General features: G+C 40.9%; 1 pseudogene; it reads right to left on the minus strand.

Annotated features, from left to right (window-relative positions):
• Positions 1–2,196: 2,196 nt before the first annotated feature.
• LOC137298607 (uncharacterized) lies at positions 2,197–3,972 on the minus strand (annotated as a pseudogene).
• Between the last annotated feature and the right edge of the window lie 10,433 nt (positions 3,973–14,405).

Genomic DNA, 14,405 nt, shown 5'->3' on the forward strand with positions numbered 1-14,405 from the left:
TCAATTCACTGCCTGATATTGCTGAAATTAAGTCTCAGATAGTTTATATTCAGTCAATTCACAGCCTCATATTGCTGAAATTAACTCTGGGATAATTTACATTCGATCAATTCACTGCCTCATGTTGCTGAAATGAACTCTGGGATAGTTTACATTCAGTCTGTTTCACAGCCTCATATTGCTGAAATTAACCCTGGGATAGTTTACATTTAATCAGTTCACAGCCCCGTATTGCTGAAATTAACCATGGGATAGTTTACATTCAATTAATTCACAGCTTCGTATTGCTGAAATTAATCCTGCGGATGGTTATATGCCGTTACCAGACAGGATATTTAAAAGAATTGTGTCCCATTTTAGCAGCAATAATTTCGGGTTTACCTCCCACATGAGTGATTGAGGGGGTTTACACCCCTTTTACCAATATTCCAGCAAGATCACGGCTTGGGACACCAGGCCATACCATACTGATGTATACATTGTACCCATACGGAGAATCGAACCCGGGTGTCTCCGGCTTGACGCTTGAAGAGGGAGGGAGAAAGAAAGAAAGAAAGAAAGAAAGAAAGAGAGAGAGAGAGATTTAACCAATATCATTTTTCCATGACGTTGACTCATTCATCTATGTCATCAAATCTCTTCTAAGTAATAAGTATTACATCATTAACATCAACACAGAAATAACAACGGGAATAATTCTTCTCACGGTTCTTCTATTATTATGTTTAAAAATGTGTTGAAAAATCCTTTTTTTAAATAATAACAGCAATGTATGCACAGGAGCGAGTGTCATTTGATAGCAAACCACACACACACACACACACACACACACACACACACGCACACACACACACACACACACACACATGATGCTTGTTCAATGAGTAAGCAGAAAAACAAACTGAAAAAAACCCACTTCAAAAGCAATACATATATTTGCTTTATCTAGTATTTGCCTGATGCAGCAAGGCATGCTCACATAGTCCTGTGAGATATAATGCGAGATTGTCTCCCCTGATTATATCAAAACAGCTTTCAGAACCAAGGTCAGAATATACAAGTCATGAATATTCCGGAATATGCCTAAACATTTCCAGATCAGTCTTGTTTTCCAGTCGGAATGTCATCTGTTCAATGTTAAAGGATACCGATACACGTGATATTTCCACACATAGAAACCTAATTATTTGATCATTTCATCATTTCATCAATATTTGTATGAAAAAATTACAGTGCTGTGGGAGTACAGCAGAATTTGTCATTTGAATCTTCGTCAGCTCCATCCGATACGTCACTGGAGCTACAAAATTAATCCTTTAGTGTATCCCAAGGCTATACCGTTACTGACAGCTATTGGTGTGTTGTGTTGCACGTTTACGTCATACTATAAGAGAGTGAGTGAGTTTAGTTTTACGACGCACTCAGCAATATTCCAGCAGTATTGCAATGGTCTGTAAATAATCAAGCCTGGACCAGACAATACAGTGATCAACAACATGAGCATCGATCTACGCAATTGGGAACCGATGACGTGTCAACCAAGTTAGCGAGTCTGACCACCTTATCCCATTAGTCGCCCCTTACGACAAGCATAGTAGTCATGAGAAGCATGGGTTACGGAAGATCAGTTCTACCTCGGACCTTCGCGGGTCCATACTGCGAGACAGCATTTGAGGAGTTCTTCACTCTACGCCTTGTTACTGATAAAAGCTTCAGTATAAGTTGTTACGGCAAAGGCCCAGGTTCGATTCCCCACATTGGTACAATGTTCTAATATGACTAGAATAGTGCTAAAAGCGGGGTAATTGCTCACTCCAACTCACTTTCTCACCCACTGAACACGTATAGCCTTACCAATATTTATGTAATTGACATATATAAATATTATAAATGAGGCATATCATAAATGAGGCATATCATACACAGTATACCCAGTCTAGCACCAAAGCGTGGCTCACAGACTCAGTGATCCTGCCACGGCTTCCATACCGTCGCTTTGGAAATACAGTATTGTTGTGTTAAAGGAACCTTTTCATACCTAAGGAGCATGACATACATGTGGAAGATCGATTACAAATATACTCGTTGAAAACAAAGCATTCGACGAAACCTAGAAAAAGAATATCCTTGCTTTTATGTGTTCCCTTATTTTGTCCATGAGTATATGTACTGAACAGACTGGTGAACATAACAAAGTTATCCGTACACATTGAACAGCGGACGGAGTTCGCTGAGCGAACACTTGACCAGTTTATGTTCGACCATACAGTAAAGGCCTTTCGGCGTCCCTCTGACGTACGCGGCTACCCGACCTACGCCACTAAATGTCAACACCAGAACGTCACACGACATCAGCACGTGCTGGTCCAGAATAACATTCTTCCATCCATCGCAACGTGATCTTCTATCAGTGCCCAGTTCCATATGAAACACCTTTCCTTCGCTTTCCATAATTTGGCTTGGAAATAACTTCCAGGCTTGTTGCATGACAGTTTCGGAGTCGGAAGTGACAACTATTTTGTATGTTGACGGATCACTAAACTTTCTAAAGAAGTTCCAAATCTTTTGCACATCTTGCATCGTAGCTCCTCTAGGATTTTTATTGTCATTTGGATTTGAAGGATTTTTAAAAAGTCGAATCTGTGCCCAAACGAGCTTCGATGATCCCCTTGGTTTAGCTCTTGATAGAAACCGTGATAAGGCTTCTTTCAAAGATGCTGATAAAGAAAATATAGTCTTGTACGCTGTGGCAAAGACTTGGTCCCTTGTCTTATTTTCCATCCATGAGAATTCTTTCCAATGAACTCTGTTGACCTTGAGGGATTCAACATAATCCAAATTGACAAGAAAATATGCAATGTCATGTTTCAACCAGGCGGTAAAATTCAGAGTTTTCGATTTGCTAATCAAACTGACTTTGCCCATCTCATTGTACACAACTGCTGACCTGCCATCTCCTATCACTTCACACCTGGCTTCATTCCAGGAAACAGAATTAGGAATGACGTCAGGTTACACAGTATGGATGTAATGTCGATACCAAACTTTCTCCGAGTTGCTATGAGATGTAGAAACCCATTAATATGCCCTTTAGTCTATCGGACCATCCACCACAGAGATCAGATTTAGCACACCTGTATATAAGATACTTAGTGTTTGACATACGGTGAGTGTCCATCTTGGATTGTCTCCCATCCAACATTGGGGTCAAGGTCAAGTCTCGATTTGAACCTTCGGATATTCTTACACCATTCTCAGATCGAACTTCTTCTCCGGAGGTGGCCAAACTGTTTGTAACGTCAAGTGTATTTGGGACCATCTTTGCAGAGGACCATGGGTAACTCTTAAAGTAGTTGGCGGCGATAACAATATAGGTAACTGAAACGGCAACCGGGATAGCTAAGAACAGAGCTGATGACTTGGATTTCCGAAACCATGAACAGCAGTAGTATAGGGGCCTATATGCTCCCACATTTGACCTAGTTTTTTAGAGTCAAAATCTAGTTTTAGACCATGAGTCACTTCTCTCTATTGTATATGGAGATCCATTGTGTCAACACCTTGTGAGTCTATTTTTAGAGTATGAGTCACTCCTCTCTATTGTATATGGAAATCTATTATGTGAACACCTGGTGTGTCTATATTTAGAGTATGAGAGTATTCAGTTGGGTCATATAAGGTCCCCCAAACAGCCCTCCAGATCATTCCGACTTCACTTGCCAAAGAGAACGTAACCTCTCCAGTCTATGTTCTTGACTCTACTGATTCTGGTAGCTGTTTACTTTGAAGACAGAAAATGGAAACGGTTCACTGGGAGATCCTAAGGAAGAATTATTCTCACCTCGTGCAGGCCATACAGCGTGTAGAAGAGGTGGTCGACAAACTCGTGCAGTTTAACGTCCTTACCTGCCTCATGAAAGCGGAGATTATGGAGAAACTGTCCTTTGACCGGGCCAGAGAGTTACTCAACATGTTACGTAGACGAGGGCCTCAAGCATACACCCTGTTTTGCAAAGCCCTAGAGGAATGCGGGGAGATACAGGCCCTAACATTACTGGGACATGAGACAGATTAGGAGATGACTGAACTACAGGATCCCAGATGCCATTTACATCTAGGTGACAATGTGTATGTGACAGCCAAGACATGGGACGATGTTTTGAGCATACATGTGAGAAAGTATGAAGTGTACCCGAGTGGCATGGCCTACCCAACGAAGAGGGGTATTGTATTGAGTTTGAAACACTGGATGGAACTCCCTGGAGCTATTCGATCCATTGAAGAGGCTGTCAAGGAAGGGAAACCTAACTCCCAATGGCATTTGGGAGCTAATGTGTTTGTTACCATGGATAGTACGGGGATAGAGATTCGACAGTGTTGTTGGGATAACTCTATGCAGTCTATGGTTCCTCGTGCCAAAGGTATTCTGCTGTCCATGGATCAGTGGAAGAAACTAGGTTACTGTGTGGAAGTGATGGCAGACTTTGTACCCGAACTGAAGAACATGGTTCCCTGTATGGCACAAGAGGATCATCAGAACCAGATGGGATATCTTATGTGTTCTTTTTGCAACCCTTCTGGATATGACATGTGGAGTAACTGACTATTTTTCTACGGATGGAAATCACCCTTCAGCAACTTTCATCCATCGGTGTTTACCTTGAATGGTATGACATTTAATTGTGTTGAGCAGTGTTACATGTACTCTAAAGCAATGTACTTTGGAGATTTGGACAGTGCAAAGTCTATACTACAGGAAACTTCACCAGCAAAGCAAAAACGTCTTGGGCGATGTGTGAAAGGCTTTACTCAGAAAGCGTGGGACACTGTCAGTCTTGATGTTATGACAAAGGCTGTCATGGCTAAATTCTCCCAGAACAGTGACTTGAAACATATATTGATTCGATCCTATCCTAAGCCCTTAGCTGAAGCTAGCCCCTTTGATAAACGATGGGGAATAGGAATTGATGCATCCCATCCAGATATTGACAAACCCTGGAAATGGCCAGGGGAAAACTTGTTGGGAAAAATGTTAATGTACATCCGTAAAAAGGTGTTGTAAATATTGTCCTTGCTGTAAATAAAGTATTGTATTGTATGTTTGTCTTGGGTTTTGCTTAAATATATATATAGCATGATGCATGTGAGTCATGTTTAGTTGAGTTTGAGATGGCACCTTGGGAAGACTACTTGAACAGGATCTATTATGATCCAGAACATCCTGGTAGTTATGCTGGACCCCAGAAGTTATACGACGCTGTCAAAGCTGAGGGTCAGTTTAAAATTGGTCTACATCGAATCCAGAAATGGTTGAAAGGTCAGGAGAACTATACGATGACTCATCAAGTCAGAAGAAAGTTTCCACGAAATAAGTATATAGTGGAAGGTGTAGACAGTCACTGGCAGTCTGATCTCATGGACATGGTATCACTGGCAAAGTACAATGATGGGGTCAAATACCTCTTGGTCATCACAGATCTATTTTCACGTTATTTGTGGGTAATTCCCACTCCTGTCTTCAAAAGGTCAAGAAGTGGTGAAAGCCCTCACCAACTTATGGAAAACCGAAACACGAAAACCGACATGGGTTCAGAATTTAAGAATCAGTGGGTAAAAGCTTTTTTGAAAAAGCATAATGTAAGTCAGCTGTTTACACTGAATGAAACCAAAGCCCCTTATGCTGAGAGAGTGATTAAAACCATTAAAATGAGACTGTATCGTTACATGTTGAAACACTTTAAAAACAGGTATGTGGATATCTTACAAGATGTAGTCAAGAGTTACAACCACACCAAACACAGAATGTTAGGACAGTCGCCTGCTAGTGTAACTCATAAAGATGAAGATGAAGTGCGACTCTCTCAATATTTAATTCAACCCCGGACATTTAAACTCAGTAAAAAGAACTTCACCTTCAAGGTGGGGGATAAGGTCAGAGTGAGTCATCTTAGGAGACCATTTGACAGAGAATACCAGGAGAAATGGTCTGGTGAAATCTTTACAGTCATCAGGAGATGTTGGTCACAAGACAATGACATGTACAAGTTGAAAGACTGGGGTGGTGATCCTATTGAAGGTGCGTTTTATTCATCAGAGCTACAAGCCGTAATAGAGAACCCAGATCAGGAGTATAGAATTCAAGACATTGTCAAAACACGGACCAGAAATAAACGGAAAGAAGTCTTAGTGAAATGGCTTCATTGGTCGAAAAAATACAATTCTTGGATCCCAGAAGCAGATGTGAAACAGTATAAAAGCACAATGTAAACTCTTTTCAACGTCATTTATCATGGAAGAGACAGTAGAGACACAACCTCTCTCACGCAGCAGGTCTGGTGAAAGTTGGACTTTGCTAGGTCGAAAAGTGGCCAAAACAGAAACAGTGTTTTTCTCTCAAATCATCATAATTTACATTGTGGTGATTACGTGTATTGTCAATTTGTCCCTAGACAAAGGAAACTCCAATTTGTGGACAGCTCTCCTCAGTTCCAGTCTAGGATACCTGTTACCAAATCCCAAGATTAAATCTCAACATGGATAAATACATTACCATCAGAAGTACAGACAGTGAACGCCTATATCCCAATAACAAACCTTATAACTTCAGAGTAGATTTGAATGATCCTTTACATCTTGACCAGAGATGGAGAATAGGACTGACAGAAATATCTATATTGTCCTGGGACATAGATAAAAAGTCGGAATGTCGAGAAATTTATATCTATTCCTCCATGTGTGATTCATCCTATGTGGGGGAAACTAAACAACCATTACTGAGACGTTTATGTCTCATGGGAAACCGAAAAGAACGTTCATTTTCATTTTCTCAATGCCAGTATGTCCCCATGAAATTGAGAGATATGCAGACTGTGGATGTCTATATAAATGACCACGAGGGTAATCCAGCTTCATTTATCCGCGGTCCAGTGACAGTGACATTTCACCTCAAGCCGCTCCCGTTTTGGTATTCATCATGAATAATCCACGATACAAACTCTTCGTACCCGATGCCGAAAAATGGACCCGATTTTACATGCTACAGGCTGAAGGGAAAGGAGATCCTTATCACTCCATTATGCGTGGAGGAGAAAAATCTGCCATGATGTCAGTGGATCGTTTTTTAGAACTGTACGATCCAGAGTGGAAGAAGGAGAAACCAAAAGAAACAACCTCAGAACAACAACCTAAAATTAATTTCGTCACCCCGACTCAACAAGCAGTGGAACAGGCTGAGGCTCGTATACAGATGCAGAAGAAGTCTATAAAAAGGCAAACTAAAGGTGGAAAAATCAGTTCCTCACAGAAGCGCAAGCTGTGTACATCTAAACGAAGTGGCTCTGGTGATAACTTGGATATACCCACCAAAAGCAGGAAGAAATAATGGCTTCATATACAGAGAGTGTATCCGTTGAGGCTAACGCTGATGAATTTAACCTCTTTACTATACCTCCTACCTATGCGTCAGTGAATAAACAGTATTATATGACCTACAGACCGACGTCTCAAATTACAACCGATTCCAGTCCCATTGAATTTAACATCTCAGGACAAGGGGTAGATTACATTGACTTGAGGAGAACTCAATTACATGTACAGGCCAAGATACTCAAAGCAGATGGAACAGACATTACAACAGACGAAAAAGTAGGACCAGTCAATTTATGGCTTCAAAGCCTGTTCTCTCAAGTGGATTTGTCTCTCAATGGAAAACGCATTACGAGTTCGACCAATCTATATCCCTACAAGAGTTATATCAAGGTTCTTCTCAACGAAACCACAGCATCGAAACAATCTCTACTACAATCTCAGCTCTATTACAAAGACAGTGCGGATTCTATGGATGAATCTGATCCTAATTCAACCAACGGGGGTCTTTTTCTAAGATATGAATACACTCGTAATGGAACCGTGGATATGTGTGGGCCTCTCTATGAAGATCTGATGGATTCAAAACGTTACTTGATTAATGGCGTGGATTTACAAATACGAATGTTCCGCACCCCTCCTGCATTTAATCTCATGTGTGCAGAAGACTCACCCAGTTACAGGGTGAAAATACAAGATATCTATTTGCGAATGTGAACGATTCGACCCAGCTCAGCCATCACCACCAGTCATGCCAAAGTTCTCGCTCATCACACAGCAAAGTATCCTTTCACCAAGAGTGACATCAAAACTGTATCGTTACCCAAAGGACAGCTGAACTACACAGTGGATAATTTGTTTCAAAACAAGGTCCCCAACAAAATTGTAGTAGCATTGGCATCTTCTGAAGCCGTCAATGGCAGTTACACCAAGTCACCCTTTAATTTTCAAATGTATGATCTCAGTTCTATTGTTCTTTATGTGGATGGAGAATCACTGCCGGGGGAAGCCCTACGGGTAACAAAGAAACAGTACATCACAGCTTATAATGCTTTGTTCGAAGGAAGAGCATCCATAGGGTTGGGTATTGAAAGGTGACGACTTTAAGGGCGGATATGCTCTGTACCAGTTTTGTCTTGAACCCTATCATTTGAAAGACGACTACTTGGATCTGATAAAAAGAGGAAACCTAAGGCTCAACCTCCAGTTTAGCAAGGCATAACCTGAGACAACAAATCTGATTCTCTATTCCGAGGACAATCTCATGCTGACTGTTGATAACGCGAGGAATATATTGTACTCTACACCATGAATACACTACAGCTGATGTGTGCCCTCAATACGGATGGAATCACAAAACAGTTTCATGTGACAATAGGTGCAGCAGACCAACTTCCTAAGAGAATCATCTCGTACCCCCATGGTTTTATCATCAATACCCAAGATTCAACACAAGGAGGCCAGCATTGGATCGCTATTTGGTTACATTCACCAAATTATGGAGAATTCTTTGACAGCTTTGGAAAAAGACCCAGTTACTATCGAAGAGAATTTCAAGACTTTTTATGTAAAAATGTATCACGTTATCAGTACAATACCAAAGTACTTCAAAGCAGTGACAGCTCTACCTGTGGACTCTATTGTGTTTACTACATTATCATGAAATGTAGAGGATATGTGTTGCATGACATTCAAAGTAGTTTCGCTATAAATGCAAAGGTCAATGATGAAATGATGTATGACTATGCCTCTCAGTATTTTAATGCATGTATGTAAAACTGTCCATACTATCTAGATTTAGCACGTGTTTATAGTGATGAGACAATGTACCTGGAAATAAACATAAAAAAAACACTGTAATTCCGCTAGCCCACAGAAGTCCCCAATCGGAGAAGGACGGTTGGGAGGTATGGCACTGTGTTCTGTTATTATTGATATCAACAAACAAACAAACAAGGTATACATTTTCATTGTTTAATGACCCCGTTTCACACAGAAGTAGCACTACAGGTTAGGGGTCAACCCATAGTCTACTTTACAACGATATTTTACAATGTAATCCATTTGAAAGGTTTCTTCTTTTTCTTCTGTCGAGTATGAGCTGGTATCCCAGGAGGTTTTGATGTCATTTCTGGTGTTTTGGATTTCATGTCCACTTCCAGTCGTTGTCTGTTGCCTACAAGACCTTGAGGCACATGTATCTCTTTTAAGGCCTGATAGAATTCAGTCAGGCCCTTGGGTTGAAAACGTTTATACAGATACTGGGAGTCCTTGAGTAAGTCTGCAATATGACTCCCTGCAATGACTTGACCCTTGTAGATGAGGACACCTTTCTCATCCCATGATAGTCTATGTTCAGGGTCACTCTGAATATGTCTCAATAAAGCAGCACCTCTCTGTCTGTAAGGTTTGGGGAGCACACTCAGAATCAAACTGGTATCCATGGGTTCTGACTCATCAATGGTGGTATGATGATTCACATCTGAGGAGGAGGGCGCATTCATTGTCCCACCACTCATTGGATTCATGTGATATTTCAAGAGCCGTTTATATTTATCCATTGGAATGAACACCTGTTTTTGGATATGCTCCATTACAAAGTCTTCAATAAAGGCCCAACAACCTTCAACACTAAACTAATGACAGCCACACGTTTTGGCAATAATTGTTTTTTCTTTGTCTTAGATACGGTTTTATCACCGAGAAAACGAAGCACTTTTCTGTGTTTTCTCAGTACAGTCCACTGTTTCTTCGACAGACGAACATCAGTATTTGACAGATTATAAATAATCTCCACCAAGACTTTTAATTGGTCATCAGTCACGCTTTGCAACAGCAACTTCTTTTGTACAGGAGATGTACTCGCTTGCGAAAACCGTAAGAAATATCCGTTCTGTCTGAGTGTCTTAGATATAATGACGTTTCATTCAGTGTTCAGCACAATTTATAAGCACAACAGTTTGGATCACTGGTGGCTCACTGAATGCACATGACAACCAATGTCACTGATATTTATAGGCTCCTCCAACTGACTCATGTGTGTAGTGACTGCCATTTACAATATAGTCCATGGGTACCATACTCCTACCTCTCCATGTGAGGGTCAGTGTGTATCCTACAGTTATTAACAACACAAGTATACACCATAGACAGATAATAATACGTTTCAGTACAGGGGGTAGTTCCACTTTGGTTGTTGCAGGAATATTCAGAGACACATGACAGTCCTCAGCTTGAGACTCCATGTCTACAAATGACAAGGTCTCTCCTAATGTCGACTGTTTATACTCTTGGCACATACACAATGGGATCTTCCCCTGGAAAAATGTTGGTTCTGAGTCTCAGTTTATCTTCTGCACGTGGAGACATGTCCAACACCAGGTAGCCATAGGGCTGTTTCATAGCATCTGTGTATGCTTCCACGAGAATCCCTGCACGTCCAGGACATAACTGTTTTCCAAGGGTCATCATTTGTGATGTATCACGCACATTCTTGAACAAGACCAGGTACCACGTGTTCAGGGCTATGGTTCGTGCAGATTTGCCTTGTCCATACAAGTTCTGAGTTATAAATATCACACTCAGACGTCGATGATGACAGCCTTGTGTAAACAACAGTTCCATGTCTTTAGAACTTAACACGTGATGTAACAGATCATCCAGAATAATGAGTCCATGCTGCCCATCGGAGGAAAACTGTTCAATGTCTGCTTCCGTAGGTAATCCCTGTTGGAACACAATGCTTGGCACTGTTCTTTCCACATCGTCAAACAGAGATTGATAAACACCATAACAGTATAGTATTTTCTGGGGTGGGTCCTTCACATACATGCCATTCACATGTTGCAACAGTCTGTACACCCACCGAGTCTTTCCTGCTCCTGTAGGTCCAGACACACAAATGCTGGAGCAAGGTTCAAAAGGTGTTAAACTTTGTGTCTCCCACCAAGGTTTAGTCGGATCAATCACAGCGTGAGGACTCCAAGTAATGGCTGCCTTGGGTGTAGTGGGTTGAACTTCAGCCATGTCCTCCCTCTTCATTAACCAGTACCTCTTATTCTCAGAATCTAATTTGTGAACTTGAGATAAATGATTGGATAGTTTTGAAAGTTGTTTTGCAGTACATCCAGGCACAGGACAATCTTTCTTGACACGGTCCTTGCGGTGAATAACCTTCTTCACACATCAACTGTTCATCCTGTCTGCATTCAAAGTCATAAAAGATAAATTTACTCTTGGTCTGGTCCACGTCACTAGGTTTCTGGTAACAGAGATGATCTTGCTCCACCACTTCTTGACATCCAGGGCATTTCCATTCTCCGCATTGGTGTAGTTTGGGATCCCTTTCTCTTCGGCACAATACTTTCTTACACATGGTACATTTCCAGAACCACTCACATTTAGAGGGTATGTATGTGCCTTTCTTTACATTTCTTTTTCCAGCTTGGTGTCGCTGGAAACATTCGGGTGACCTACAAGTCATATGGCAATGACGACAAGTCAGTGGTGTATCTATTTCAGGACACTTTTGGCTATGGCATACAATGCAGGTCTCAGAGCAGGAATGATGCAATTTGTCATTGTAAGGTTTTAAACACCGCTCACAAAAATAGGAGGCTGAGAAAAATCCAGTACTGTTGACAATAGCATGGAAGTGAGCTTGTGGGTTTTCGACCAGGTAGAGAAAGAGTTTGGGCTGTTCTGACTCTTGAACACCAACCCTGATAAACTTGTTCCCTCTTTCAGCGCTGACCACTAGAATCTGTCATGACAAGGACGATCTGGAGGGATACCGGCCAATCTACATAACTTCAGGGCTAACTTTCCTTGCTCATGGCGTGACTTGTCTATTAATTTATTATAAAAGTGTTTGGGACATTTTCGATACTGTAGGACCAAGTCTATCAGGGGTGTTTCAGTATGACCAGTGAGTTTCTTCCATTCATCTTGACCGATTTGATTAGCTTTCGCCCAGCACACAATAATGGCTCTGACCATACATAGGTCATCCTCGTTGACAATCTGTACTATAGACCGTTTCAGATGAATAGAGTTGCTTGAACCTGCGAGTTGTGTTATGGTCTTATTGGATCGTCCACCTCGAGGTATACGTATGATTCCTATATCCACATGAAAGGAGACATCCAAGGCCAGTTCTTCACGACTGTTTAACACTTTCTCGATGTGTTGCATGATCAGTTCTGCATTTAGATGCGACAGAGGCTGTAGTGGTATGACAATAGCCTTATTTAAAGCTTGATGGTGGATAATGACCCGCCCCAAATCTCCTTCCTGAACATCATCAGGGGTGGTTTGCTGTAAAATCGCTTCAAACATGTCCTGAAGCTTGGTGAACAAAGTTCTGAGACTCTGACCCTGCCATTCGTCATTAAATTTGATTTCATACGTTGTACTTATGGCCCCAGTCCTGGCAAAAGTCTTGGTGTTCTTCTCTATAGTATAGGGTTGAGTTTTAGGAGACTCAGCATCAGGGAGGGGTGACCCTACACCACCATACTGGTAAATTGTACGTTGTCTTTTTGGAGGAGTAGGGTCAGTTGACAGATCTGCAGGACGCTTGGGGCAGGTCTTCTTATGTTGTCGCAATACATACATTTTTCTGAATGTGGCTCCACAGAAGGAACATGGTACACCCTTCTGTCTCTGGACCTGGTTTAATGTTGGATCAATACTGTCCAAGTGGGGAATGTCGTTAGAGCTGGGGCCATATAAAGACGTCATTTCCTCCATTTCCCCATGGGTAAATTGAAGATCTTTTACTAGCTGATCTTCAGGTGTTGTTACTGACTGATCTTCTGTCTGTCTACATAGCAAGCATATAGCCCTCATGTCTACTCGCTCATCATTGGACAACCCATTTTCTTCTGCCCACTTGATCAACTTGTCATAATTGTCAAACGTATCTATTTTGGTCTGGAGGTCCATCTGAAATAAAACAAACATTCACCCTGAACCATACTTTACAGTATTGTGCCATTTTATCGTTATTGTGTCAACATGACAATAAAATAGTCTGTCATTATTATATCCATATATACACTTATCATCATTTAGAAACGGTCACGTGTCGGCAACTGTTTGGGATAGGTAGCCGTTTTGGTTATGTGTCCGTTTTCATTGAGGGGCGTTTGTGCACAGGTTTGACAGAGCGGGTTTGACACAGAACCGGTTTTTAGGCTGAGACACGCGTGTACCTAAAACCGCGCGAAAATGTCTTTGTTTGACTGTCTACCTACCCTGAGAGTGAGAGGGCAGAAATGTGCGACGGGTTACTCTGCGGCTTCATGGATTATACAAGTGTATGGAATTTGTGTGATATGCAATATTTAGACGGGATATTCTTTCTTCCGATGGATTATTCTTTATTTTGATGGGAGAGGACCTTGTTTGTGAGTATACCCTTCATGCTTTTCATACTGATCAGGCATGTATCTTTACATTGTTTTAATGGCACCACGCATCATGATTCATGGTATGTATGAACATATGATTATGATTCAGAGACAGGACCGCCATCTATATTTTACATTGAAATGTTTAATATCACCACACATGGTACAAGATGTGTAGACGTTAATGGAGTTTATGAACTGTGTATTTATACACAGTGATTTTACCATACACGCTATATAAACATGCAATACATAGTGTTTGTTTTTGCAGTATTAGTTTTTATTAGGATTCAGGCAAAGTTAACAATTCTTATTTATTTGTTTTCAACAACTAATTTTATTGTAACTGAAATAACAAGAAATATCAGCAACTGTTTTATTGAAAGTGAAATAACAAGAAATAAAATCAATATTTTGAAATCTCTTCACCGCATATGATTGTATATTTTTTATGGTTGTTTCCTTTGTTAAGTTATTAGGGAAAAGTATTCGTTTAGAGCATAATTTCAGCATGAATAGTGTATATCATATACATTTGTATGACACACCGAAGTGTATTCACATCATTGTGTTGCATTGATATAACACATGTGGCTCATTCTACAGGGATTCTAATATTCTGTATGC

Source organism: Haliotis asinina, chromosome 10 (genome assembly GCF_037392515.1).
Source record: "Haliotis asinina isolate JCU_RB_2024 chromosome 10, JCU_Hal_asi_v2, whole genome shotgun sequence".
NCBI lineage: Eukaryota > Metazoa > Mollusca > Gastropoda > Lepetellida > Haliotidae > Haliotis > Haliotis asinina.